This window comes from Cervus canadensis, chromosome 10 (genome assembly GCF_019320065.1).
Source record: "Cervus canadensis isolate Bull #8, Minnesota chromosome 10, ASM1932006v1, whole genome shotgun sequence".
Lineage (NCBI taxonomy): Eukaryota > Metazoa > Chordata > Mammalia > Artiodactyla > Cervidae > Cervus > Cervus canadensis.
The window spans coordinates 38765876-38779758 of NC_057395.1; the positions used below are offsets into that span (position 1 = coordinate 38765876).

At 41.2% G+C, this 13883-nt stretch overlaps 1 pseudogene; it reads left to right on the top strand.

Moving 5' to 3' along the window:
* LOC122448891 overlaps window positions 1-13883 on the top strand; it is a 178438-nt pseudogene that overhangs the window by 19470 nt on the left and 145085 nt on the right.

The window sequence follows — 13883 nt, forward strand, 5'->3', positions numbered from 1 at the left end:
TGCCTAGAGAATCTCCATGGACAGAGGAGCCTCGTGGGCTACAGTCCATGGTGTTGCAAAGCATCGGACATGACTGAGTGACTAAGCACAGCAGATAAATCAATTTAGAATTCAAGACATCTCCTTTTATAGCTAATTTCTTTTCAAGGACGTTTTACAGTCATATGGGCTTCCCTGGTGGCTCAGACGGTAAAGAGTCTGTCTGCCCGCAGTAGTTTCTCGCAAGAGGATGAGAACAAGAATGAGAAGATCCTTGACTTTGTAATTCATCACCTTCCAACACACTCACAATTTGGGAGAAACTGACATCAGCCACTGGGCTGACTTCCTGAGAAGCTGAAAGATGATGGCCTCAAAGTCCTTTACAAGGAGCACTTCAACTCCAACTTCCTTTAAAAGGCTATGTTTTTATACCAAAATTTAGTTGTAATATTCCTTCACTTTACATTTTTCTCCTCACAATAAGGCATTTTAAACAGCCCAGCCAAGGGACCCTAAAGCAGTCTTAGGTCTTATATAACAATTCCCTGCATATTATTATTATTTTTTAAATTGCTTTTCCCTGGCACACGTTACAAAGAAGTTTTCCTACAGATCAAAACCAAAGGCTTGGACCGAGCCCATGTTTGTTTCAACTTGAATCACCACTCACCTGGGTCTGAGTCAGGCTGGCAGTCCAAAGGGAAAATACTGCCTAAGTGTATTACAGCCTCTGGATCTGTCCCCCTGCTTAGGAGCACAGAAGCGGATCAACTGGGAGAGGCCACAAGGCAAATTTGCCTGGAGATGAATTCTGGGAGGCAGTAGGGTTGAGAGTAGCCCAGCCACTTGGCGGGGGGTAAGTTGCAATGACTTCTGAGAGGAACCATTTGAGAAGGAGCAAGATTGCTCATGATTCCTAAGTCAGGGCTTGCTGAAGCATTTTTTTTTTTTTAAGCTAGAAATGTTTTCAAGGCAAGCCTTTTCATTTTGGAGAAGTTTAAGACCGGAAAACCAGCCATCTTTGGTTATTATAAAACTTCAAAATGTATATACCATTTTAAAACAAAGACTCACGTTCAAGAATTCACTTAAAAAGCAACTAGAATTGATCTGTTCTTTGCTTCTAGAGGTCCTTTTTGATTCTAGATTTTACATCTTCTAAAAGTAGAATCCTTTTCCAATATAACTTTCAGGAAAAGGAAAGGTGGTTTTTATTCGCTAATTGTGGCTCTTTCCTTTTTCCCATTGACCAGATTCTGCCAGGTGAGTAAACTGCCAGTTGGCTGAGTCCAACTGTCAAGTATCTTTAACTCTCTAAGCCTCTAGGACATTGCTCATCAAGGACAGGCATTAATTCCTCTCTGTTGAAGGGTCTAGCAATGTGCTGGGTCTCCTGAGAAGCTGGTGAGGAGGAGGTATTCCATGCTTTATTTGGGGTTAGTCAAGAGCCCGGAAGCCTGGCAGACCATACCCGCTGCTCTGGGAGGCTCATGGCTATGACTGGAGAGCGTCATTTCCAGCTGCCCCACTGAGTGGCTGGGTAGATTGGGACACGTTACTTCATCTCTAAGGCCTATTTCCTCATCCTTAAAATGGGGCTAATGGTAACAACCACATCAATGTGCTGTTTGTATTTTATAATTTATTTTTATTTTTGGCTCTGCTGGGTCTTCATTGCTGTGCACGCTTTGCTTTAGTTGCAACAAGCAGGGGCTGCCCTTCAGTTGCAGCGCTGAGGCTTTTCACTGCAGTGGCTTCTCTTTCGGAGCACGGGCTTCGTAAGAGCCTGGGGAGCGTGGGCTGCAGTAGTCGCAGCTCCCGGGTTCTGGAGCACAGGCTCATGGTTGTGGTGCCTGGGTTTAGGTGCTCCTCCTCATGTGGGATCTTCCCGGACCAGAGACTGAACCTGTGTCTCCTGCATTGGCAGGCAGATTCTTTACCACTGAGCCAGCAGGGAAGCCCCAGTGAGCTGTTTTTCAGATTAATTAAAATAGAAAGAGCACAAAGGAAATGTTAAACCTATGTCAGCCATTACTATCAGACATCTGAATGTGTGTTTGACGCATGTAATTGTACTACGACCAAAGGCCATTTGTGCCAGTAGAACTGCATTGTCAGCTCTAGTCAGATAGAAACTTCTTTCACGATTGTGAAAAGATCACCAAGAGGAAACAGTGAACTGACCGCTGAGGCAGGGGGAGAGCCGGAATCTCTGGGGCATTTGCCCCCACCCTCCCTTGCAGCTCTTGCCACCAGTGAGAGTTACCTTGTTTGGACCAAGAGAAAGCACTCCTGGGAGCCTCTTAGATCTGGGGTCCCCAGCCTCTGGGATTTAATGCCTGATGATGTCAGGTGGAGCTGATGCAATACAAATAGAAAGAAAGTGCACAATAAATGTAGTGCACTTCAGTCATCCAGAAACCATCTACCCCTCCATCCACAGAAAAACTGTCTTCCACAAAACTGGTCCCTGGTGCCAAAAAGTCTGGGGACCGTTGCTGTACGGAGCAGGCTTTGTGTGTGTGTGTGTGTGTGTGTGTGTTTAAAGTTCTTCAGCAAATACACTAAGTTCTGCTTTGTGGATCATGGATCCACAAAGAAAACCCAGTAGAAAGAAACATTATGGACGCAAAAACATCATCAAGACCTCACAAATGCTCGAGTACTTTTGCTGCCTATATTTACAGACAGACAGACCCTTGAAAGGACCCAAAAAGTGGCCCAAATAGTCACTATGTGACAATGCTTTTCATTTCACTAGTGTCCATATGGCTACAGTTTCGTTTCAGATAAGTTCACATTAAATAAAATTACAAAATGCAATTTCTCCCCCCAAGGGATGATTTTACTGATTTTGCATCCATTTTCCCAAGTATATTTTCAAAGTAGAGGTGTGTATACTTGGTAATAGTAAATAAAATTAATAGATATTAGGAAATGGGCATCACTGAAAGATATTCAGATTCTTTCATACCTTCTACTTCTACTAAATGAATTACAAAATGTAATTCATTTTGGCTTCTATTACCAGAGAAACACAGGCGAACTCTTCTTTTCATTTCCATTTGAGAACCAAAAATCTGATCTCTTTTTCTGTGCCCAATAGCAGACAGTTGTTTAACTTGTCCCTTGTTAATGAATATTTCTATTAAACAATTTAATCCCATTTTACAGGTGAAGACTAGAGAGAAGTATAGGGAAATGAAGTAATTCACCTAATCTCATGCATGTAGTAAGTGAAAAATGTATTATTCTGATCCAGAGCCTACCTTCTTTACTACTTCCATTGTCTTCCTGCCAACAAGGGGAACTATAGTAATACTTATCTTCTGTATTAAGGTGTTGGAGGCTTCCCTGGTGAAGAATCTGCCTGCAATGCAGGAGACCTGAATTCGATCCCTGGGTGGGGAAGATCACCTGGAGAAGGGAATGGCTCCGTACTCCAGTATTGTTGCCTGGAGAATCCTACGGGCAGAGGAGACTTGCAGGCTACAGTCCATGGGGTCGCCGAGAGTCGGACACAACTGAGCGACTGACACATTCACTTCATTTTTTTGAGGAAGGCTACAGAGTGTACACACTGTGGGCTTTAGCCGTGTTTGTAATATGCTATTTCCTCAACTTAGGTCATGGATTCACAGGGATTTATTTTTATGTTTCCTAATTTACATCAATGTCACTTATGAGCTTTTATATGTATCATCTACTGCACAATTAAAACTGGTAAAAAAAATCCCAGTACTGGTGTAAAGATGTGTGGGTAAAATCTAAAGACTAATTCTCTAGGCTGCTTTAAAATTTGACTTGTTCCTACACGGCTGGGGAAAGGAGAGATTGGAATGGTGATAAAAATGTGGAGAGCAAATCTTGAATGTGGTCACACACTGACCGGTAAGGCAACTGTTCCTCTGGAATCCACTTTTCTCAGAACTACTCTTTCTCCAGTAATTCATGATTATGGTGGGAGATGAATGATCCCATTTCCTGGATACCACTGATTGGAGCCAAGAGCGCTCCCTGAAGACAAGATGCTGTAACTCCAGTAATTCATTTCCTGGCCTGAGTCGATCTGTCTATAAGCAGGCACGTGATTCAGGCTAAGCCAATCAGTGTCCTTTACCTAGAATTTTAGGACCAGAATTGGAATACTGTTAAGATTCAAACTCAGATCTGGTAGTATATTTTTGGAGAAACATTCATTTGTATTCAAAAAGAAGGAATGCAAGACAGACAAAGAAAAAGAAAAAGGACAAGCGACTGGGAATCTTGGTTCCAGAAGTTCTCAAGGCCCAGCTATACCCAAGACCTTCCAAAGATAAGTTGTTTTGTAAGAATCCACAGTATACATTTAACAAAGTACCTTTTTAAAGTACTTTTTAAAAAGAGGTTCTTTTTTTTAACCTAAGAGAGTTCTAATTTCCTTACATTAATTAATCAGCAGGTGGTACTGCAAAGGTATAAGAAGACACTTATCCAGATAATAAGGACTTTCTCTGTTAGTCACTGAGAGTTGAAGTTATAGGTTCACAGCAACTATTTCTACTGAGCAGCCAAAAGAAAATATAAATAGCAAACCAAAAAGTGTACCCCTGTGTGTGTGCGCGTGTGTGCGTGTGTGTGTGCGCATGCATGCTTGCAGTCAGTTGCATCCGACTTGACTCTGTGACCTCATGGTCTATAGTCCACCAGGTTCCTCTGTCTATGGGATTCTCCAGGCAAGAATATTTGCGTGGGTTGTCATTTCCTCCTGCAGAGGATCTTCCCATCTCAGGGATTGAACTCTGGCATCTCCTGGATCAGTAGGCAGATTCTTTACCCCTGAGCCACCTGGAAAGCTGTTGGTCAGGTCGAAAAACAGACAAAAGAAAAATCACCAGAGTTGCAGAACTTCTTTTGCAAAAAAGAGGAAAAAAAAATTGAGAGGCAAAGTAGGAATAACAGCTCCCAATAAACATGAATAAACTATTTAAATTCTGTGCAAATGCATCATTTTGGTGTAAAATAAAAGGTGTGGACCAGATAACTGCCTACCTCCTTACTAGCTCTAAAATTCTTTAGCTCTGATGTTAAAAACATCAATGGTAATTTATACTGTTTTTAAAGTCCTCAAAATATGACAAAGATTAAAAATGGAGGTCTTAGCTAACTTAGTACCAATGATAGAATCAGACCAACTGGTTCAGAATCTGCTTTATTGGCTAGTTATCAAGTTTGCATTGGTGAAAAATTGTTACTAGCTCTCAGAGGTGATTTGTTAGTATCAGATATAGCCCAGGCTCTGTAGGTGCTAAAACTACATAGAAATGTTGTATAAGGACACAAGAAGGCAAAATCCAATCCCTATCATTTTATTTCTTCATGGTTTTTAATTTAAAATCACTACTCAAGATCCAGCTCATATTTATTTTCCTTTTAAAGTCTAGTTTGTTTTTCCTTTCACACCAGTGGTCCACTTTGTCATGAATATTTTCTCTACTGTAATTTAGTATACTAAGTATATATAGAGAGTAATGATTACAAAATATTTTTGACAAGTATGGAAAATAGTATTTAATGTTTTCCATCTGCTTGCTGTATGCTGTGTCATGAAAAGAACCACTGGTCCTATAGAATCAGGAAACACCTATGCAAGTACATGACAGAAATACAAATGCTTAATCAATTAATTTTGATCACTTACACATTTTTGTAAATGTTACCACATGTTGTTTAAATTATCCGTTATCAAAACTAGTGCCCAAATGCTGTCACTTCCCAGAGCTTCACTCTGGAAGGTTTTAAAACTTGTAATTATTTAAATTTATTTGGGGAAAATGAACTGTCATTTCTTTCTAGATATCTGATGTCTAAAGCTGAAGCTCAAGTTCTGAGATCTTCCTTCTAAGAACTTTTGTGGTGCTGTCACAAAGTGTTTTGTTCAGTAGATTTAAGTTCTCAAAAAAAAGTCAAAAACCAAGAAGTCTATCTAACGACCTCAAATTCAAACTACAGATTGCAAAAGGGAATGCAGAATGTGTCACAATTTTGATCTGCAGGCTTGGAAGGCATTGCAGATTGTCCATGTTCTAGGAAGTCAGGTGGTGCTAGTGGTGAAGAATCCAGCTGTCAGTGCAGGAGATGCAATAGATGTGGGTTTAATTCCTGGGTCAGAGAGATCCCCTGGAGAAGGAAATGGCAACCCATTCCAGTATTCTTGCCTGGGAAATGCCATGGACAGAGGAGCCTTGTGGGCTACAGTTCATGAGGTTGCAGAGAGTCAGACATACCTGAGTGCACACACACAGTAAGTCACCAGAGCTTGGTTCCATGTAGGGATCCATCTGTCCTCACCTCACCCCATGCTTCTGAGGGATTGTGCTGGAGGAAGAGAGCTCCGTCAGGACAACACAGCAGAGTCTAGGAACTCTTTCTAGACAAGTCTGTTTCACCAACCTGGCACAGAGATCAGAAAGGCTTCCCATAGCCAAAGTAATTGTTCTAAATATTGCAAATACTGGCATAGGAATTTGTTTTTTCTTGAATAATGATTGAGTTCTTATAAAAGCAGCACTATCTCAAACTCCTGAAAGGCAGGTGTTCTAATTATGCCCATTTAAATGCCCAAGGTGACAGACCTAAGATGCTGCCCAGCAGAGGGTGAACACAGGTGCCTGACTATGGAGCTGGTGTTCTGACCACTGAATAAGGTAAAGGGCTAGATATTGGTACAAATGATGCAAACAGAACTTCTTGTCTTAGGCAACGTTATCAGGGTTTTCCTGAGCAGATTTCCCAGACTGAGTTTTTTAGTCTTATATTAATGTTTACAGACTGTGGTTTATCCCAATTCATATTGCACATGCAAATTTCACACAGTGAAAATTCAAAGAGAAAAAATAGGCATGAAATCACACAGCTTGCCCATCTGCAGTACTGGCAGAGTAGGTATCAAAGACTTTGCACTGCACTCCCTTCTCCAAATAATTAAGCCAATGTAAAGTCCACAGGGGCCAGGGGCTCTTGGAAACAGGAGAAAACTTGAATACACACACACACCTGTACATTTTGCCTGAGGAGAGGTGACATATCAGATATTCACATCCCAAAACATGAAGAACTACTGCACTAAAATCTTTTAAATTGTAGAACTGTCATTCCCCCCATAATTTTTTTTATATAGGAAGAATGTTAATCCACAAAAGAAAACCTGCCCTGTTTGTTATATTTCTCATGGTAAGGTAATAAATTAGTATTGTGATTTATTAAAAAGCAAAGTAAGAGAAAAACTAAAAATGCACTAAGGTTTACAATGCATATATAATACAAGCATGTTAAAAGAAGCAACATTAAACTGGAATAAAGTGAATCATTTCATCATTAATACAGGTCTTCTAGTCTCCAAGAAATCTTTATTTTACTCAATCCTGAAAGGAAAGGAACAAATGGCTCCTTTCTGTTTGAAACACCTTACAAAGTCACTGCTCTGAGATTACATCTTAGAGATAATCCGTCTTTAGGTTTCATGTTGGAATTCAAATGCACTGTTACAACAGGATGTAAAAACTTCAATTGTATGTGGGTAATATGGTTTTTCCAGTGGTCATGTATGGATGTGAGAGTTGGACTACAAAGGAAGCTGAGCGCCAAAGAATTGATGCTTTTGAACTGTGCTGTTGGAGAAGACTCTTGAGAGTCCTTTTGACTGCAAGGAGATCCAACCAGTCCATCCTAAAGGAGATCAATCCTAGGTGTTCATTGGAAGGACTGATGCTGAAGCTGAAACTCCAGTACTTTGGCCACCTGATGCAAAGAGCTGACTCATTTGAAAAGACCCTGATGCTGGGAAAGATTGAGGGCAGGAGGAGAAGGGGATGACAGAGGATGAGATGGCTGGATGGCATCACCGACTCAATGGACACGGGTTTGGGTGGACTCCGGGAGTTGGTGATGGACAGGGAGGCCTGGCGTGCTGTGGTTCATGGGGTTGCAAACAGTTGGACACGACTGAGCGACTGAACTGAACTGAACTGAATATGGTGCAATCACTGAACGTCTTTGATAAAAAGCACCTATTGTGCTGAGAAATGGCACATTTTAGTGATTCAACAATTGACTTTAATCCTCAATACCGTGGTACGTGAAATGGAGCAGGGAGTGTGAGAAAGAAGGGTTTGCTGATGTAGCTATTATCAGCTTGGAATGACTGAAGCTTTTCCACATAAGCTTATTTCCCCTTAGGAAAAAACACATTACAGCACAGAAATATAAAAACCTTACCCAGTGCTAATCTCTCTTTTATGTAGCAAATGAGTACACATCATCTTTAGTGTCTGCAAGGAAATTGCATTGGAACCATACAACCTCCTCTTATTGAGTTTTGTATTATAGAAGGTAAAAAGTTTAATCCCTTTTGAGAGTTAAGAAATATAAGGATTTCTCCTTTCAGGGTGTAGGAAACAAAACAAAGAATTTATATTCTTGTTATATATTATCAGTATATGATAATATACTGATTGGAAGTGTTTGGATCTAGGTTTGTCAATACAAGTTGACAAGCTAACTTATTCAACAAGCTATAATTCAACAAGTAAGTTGAATAATATTCATGTGGTATCCAAAAACTGTTGAGCTTGTTTCTCTAAGTGTGCTTTATTAATCTTGATAATGAATGGAAGATAATAAGAAAGGAACTGTATGGCAGTTTATACAAGGAAAGTTTTTTCCAAAGTGGATGATAATATTTGATCTCTGTGCTTCTTTTTTGAGGAAATTTAACTCTAGAAGTTCCTGGTGTGAGGCTGCGCCATGACAGGCAGCCTAGATTAGGAGTAGGCCTGGTTTTCCAGGGTAACATGATTATCAGGCCACCTGGAGCCAGCCAATCAACATGCACCTAGCAAGAAAAAGGGAACCTATTAGGGGAAAGCAGAAAAGCCCGTGAACGCCCACGTTTGAAAAAAAGCCCGTGAAGGTTTGGGCCAATAAGATTACTTTGCAAACATGTAACCAATCTGCTTAAGCCAGCTACCAACGGCTTATGCACACCTTATAAATTGGGTAACAGCTTGGGCTCAGCGCTCTCTGACCCCGTACCACTGTGTTGGACGCGTGGCATGAGCCCTGACTCGAGTCAGCAATAAACTTCCCTTTTTTTGCGAGTTGCATTGTCTTGGAAGCCTTCTCTCTTCCCGCTTGGGGATTCGGACATCGGGCATAACACCTGGTCCTGTGGGGCTCAGGAACTACACTGGCAGCGGTCAGAGTGCTTGCTGAATAAAACGAGGTGTGCTCAGACACAAGTGCTCAGGGACAGAGTCTGCATTGGTGAAGCCACACTGGCCACTTTAATAAATGAATCCCAACATTTTGGTGACTTACAACAATAAGAGTGTAATTCTCCTTTGTGTAACAGTCCCTGTTGATGCTCCTGGTCAGTGAGTGGCTATCTTGACCCCAGTAGTTCAGGGACCCAGGTTCCTGCCAATTTCTGGTGTCATAATCCAAATAGCCTCTTCTGTTACCTGTGTCTAGATGGCAGATGGGACAGAGAGCTTCTTAAGGGTCTTGGCCTACAGGTGACACACATCACTTCCGTGTACATTTTGTAGTGACTACTGGTCACGTGGCCACACACATAAGTCAAAGGAATTAGAAAATGTAGTCCTTGATTGAGCAGCCATGTTTCAGTTAAATTTCATATTATGGGAAGGTAGCAAACTTTCGCTTGAAGCAAGCATTCAATGTCATTGACTCTTAACTGCTTTACATTACATTAAAATAAATTTCCAGATGGATCACTTTTAAATGCAAATTTTTCCCTCTTCAGCAAGTGGTGCTGGAAAAGCTGGACAGCTGCATGTAAATCAATGGAGTTAAAACACACCCTCTAACCATACACAAAAATAAACTCAAAATAGCTTAAAGAGCTAAGTGTAACATGACACCATAAAACAATTTAAATGTAACCATGACACCATAGAACATAGATAAAACATTCTCTGACATAAATCACACTGCTGTTTTCTTAGGTCAGTCTCTCAAGGCAATTGAAATAAAAACAAAAATAAACAAATGGGACCTAATTAAGCTTACATGCTTCTGCATAGCAAAGGAAACCATAAACAAAATTAAAACACAACCTACAAAATGTAAGAAAATATTTGCAAAAGATGTGACTGTCAAATGACTTATTTCAAAAAATACAAATAGCTCATATAATAACAAAGAAACAACCCAATCAAAAAATGTGCAGAAGACCTAAATAGACATTTCTCAAAAAAAAAAAACAAAAAAAAAGACACACAGATGGCCAATAGGCACATGAAAAGATGTTCAACATTGCTAATTATTTGTTTACTTGCTAAGTCCTGTCCTACTCTTTCCTATCCCATGGACTGCAACCTGCCAGGCCTCCCTGTCCTTCACTATCTCCCGGAGTTTGTTCAAATTCATGTCCACTGAGTCAGTGATGTTATCTAACCATCTCATCCCCCGTCACCCCCTTCTCTTCTCACCTTCAATCTTTCCCAGCATCAGGATCTTTCCCAATCAGGAGGCCAAAGCATTGGCTCTTCAGCTTCAGCATCAGTCCTTCCAATGAATATTCAGGGTTGATTTCCTTTAGGATTGATTGGTGTGATCTCCTTGCAGTCCAAGGGACTCTCAAGAGTCTTCTTTCAGCAGCACAATTCTAAAGCATCAATTAACCAGCACTCAGCCTTCTTTAAGGTCCAACTCTCACATCTGTACATGACTACATGGACTTCTGTCAGCAAAGTGATTGATGCCTCTACTTTTTAATACACTATCTAGGTTTGTCATAGCTTTCCTTCCAAGGAGCAAGTGTCTATAATTTCATGGCTACAGTCACCGTCCTCAGTGATTTTAGAGTCTAAGAAAATAAAATCTGTCACTGTTTTCACTTTTTCCCGTTCTATTTGCCATGAAGTGATAGAACCAGATGCCATGATCTTTGTTTTTTGAATGTTGAGTTTTAAGCCAGGTTTTTCACTCTCCTCTTTCACCCTCATCAAGAGACGCTATTTTCTTCTAACTTTCTGCCATTAGAGTGGTATCATTTTCTACATTCACCCTTATGGCGGAAAGTGAAGCGGAACTAGAGGCTTTTGATGAAAGTGAAAGAAGAGAGTGAAAAAGCTGGCTTAAAACTCAACATTCAAAAACTAACATTATGGCATCCAGTCTCATCACTTCATGGCAAATAGATAGGGAAACAATGGAAACAGTGACAGACTTTATTTCCTTGGGCTCCAAAATCACTGCAGGTAGTGACTGCAGCCATGAAATTAAAAGATGCTTGCTCTTTGGAAGAAAAGCAATGACCAACCTAGACAGCATATTAAAAAGCAGAGACTTTACTTTTCTGACAGAGGACCATCTAATCAAAGCTATAGTTTTTCCAGTAGTCAAGTATGAATGTGAGAGTTGGACCGTAAAGAAAGCTGAGCACTGAAGAATTGATGCTTTTGAACTGTGGTATTGGAGAAGACTCTTGAGAGTCCCTTGGACTGCAGGAAATTAAACCAGTCAATCCTAAAGGAAATCAGTCCTGAATATTCATTGGAAGGACTGATGCTAAAGCTGAAACTCCAATACTTTGGCCAGTTGATGCAAAGCAGAGGCTCATTAGAGAAGACTGATGCTGGGAAAGACTGAAGGCAGGAGAAGGGGATGACAGAGGATGAGATCGTTGGAAGGCATCACCGACTCCATGGACATGAGTTTGAGCAAGCTGTGGGAGATGGTGAAGGACAGGGAAGCCTGGAGTGCTGTAGTTGCAAAGAGTCACAAAGAGTTGGATACAATTGAGTGACTGCTGCTGCTGCTGCTGCTAAGTCGCTTCGGTTGTGTCCGACTCTGTGTGACCCCATAGACGGCAGCCCACCAGTCTCCTCCATCCCTGGGATTCTCCAGGCAAGAACACTGGGGTGGGTTGCCATTGCCTTCTCCAATGCATGAAAGTGAAAAATCAAAGTGAAGTCACTCAGTCATGTCTGACTCTTTGTGACCCCAAAGACTGCAGCCTACCAGGCTCCTCCATCCATGGGATTTTCCAGGCAAGAGTACTGGAGTGGGTTGCCATTGCCTTCTCCGAACTGAGCGACTGAACCTCAACAAATCTGCATATCTGAGGTTGTTGATATTTCTCCTGGATTCTGGCTTGTGATTCATCCAGCCTGGCATTTCAGATGACATACTCTGCACATAAGTTAAATAAGCAAGGTGACAATATATAGCCTTGTGGTACTCCTTTCCCAATTTTCAACCAGTCTGTTGTTGCATGTCTGATTCTAACTGTTGCTTCTTGACCCACATACAAATTTCTCAGGAATTTATAATAATTATATGATAATTATAATAATTTGCTAATTATTAGAGAAATGCAAGTCAAACTATAATGAGGTATCACCTCACACTACTCAGAATGGCCATCATCAAAAAAATCTACAAACAATACATGCTGGAGAGGATGTGGAGAACAGGGAACCCTCCTGTATGGTTGGTGAGAATGTAAATTGATATAGTCACCATGTAGAACAGTATGGAGATTCACTACTGGGAATATACCCTGAGAGAAACCACAATTCCAAGACACATGTACTCCAGTGTTCACTATAGCACTATTTACAATAGCCAGGACATGGAAGTAACCTTGATATCCACAGACAGATGAATGGATAAAGAAGCTGTGGTATGTATATACAATGGAATATGATTCAGTCATAAAAGGGGATGGATTTGAGTCAGTTGTGAGGTGGATGAACCTAGAACCTGTTATACAGAGCTAAGTAAGTGCAAAAGAGAAAAATACTGTATATTAACATGTATATATGGAATCTAGAAAAATTGCACTGATAATCCTATTTGCAGGGAAGGAATGGAGATGCAGACATAGAGGACTTATGAACACAGTAGGGGAAGAAGAGGTTGGGATAAATTGAGAAAATAATGTTGACCTATATGCACTACGAGGTATGAAACAGATAGCTAGTGAGAAGCTGCTATATAACACAGGGAAACTAGCTTGGCACTTTGTGACAACCTAGAAGCACAGGATGGGGTGAGGTGGGAGAGAGGCTCAAGAGGCAGAGGAGATATATATGTATAGCTGGTCCCATCACTTCATGGAAAACAGATGGGGAAACAGTGGAAACATTGTCAGACTTTATTTTTCTGGGCTCTAAAATCACTGCAGATGGTGATTGCAGCCATGAAATTAAAAGATGCTTACTCCTTGGAAGGAAAGTCATGACCAACCTAGATAGCGTATTAAAAAGCAGAGACATTACTTTGCCAACAAAGGTCCATCTAGTCAAGGCTATGGTTTTTCCAGTAGTCATGTATGGATTTGAGAGTTGGACTATAAAGAAAGCTGAGCACCGAAGAATTGATGCTTTTAAACTGTGGTGTTGAATAAAACTCGTGGACAGCAAGGAGATCCAACTAGTCCATCTTAAAGGAATCAGTACTGAATATTCTTTGGAAGGACTGATGCTGAAGCTGAAACTCATTCCTTTGGCCACCTGATGTGAAGAACTGACTCCTTGAAAAAGCCCCTGATGCTGAAAGTTTGAAGGCAGCAGGAGAAGGGGACGACAGAGGATGAGATGGTTGGAAGGCATCACCGACTCCATGGACATTAGTTTGAGCAAGCTCCAGGAGTTGGTGAAGGACAGGGAGGCCTGGCGTGCTGCAGTCCATGGGGTCGTAAAGAGTCAGATACTACTGAGCAACTGAACTGAACTGAACTGAGGCTACCACGTGACCGCCAACGACGTTCTAGCATTCGCGCAGGAGCAGCCCAGGTTCAAACAGACTTGCTTAGAACTTCTCTAGGACACCGTTGGGTGGGTGGAGAGGGGCGCTCGGTCCAACAGCTCCTTTCTGATCGGTTGTGCTGT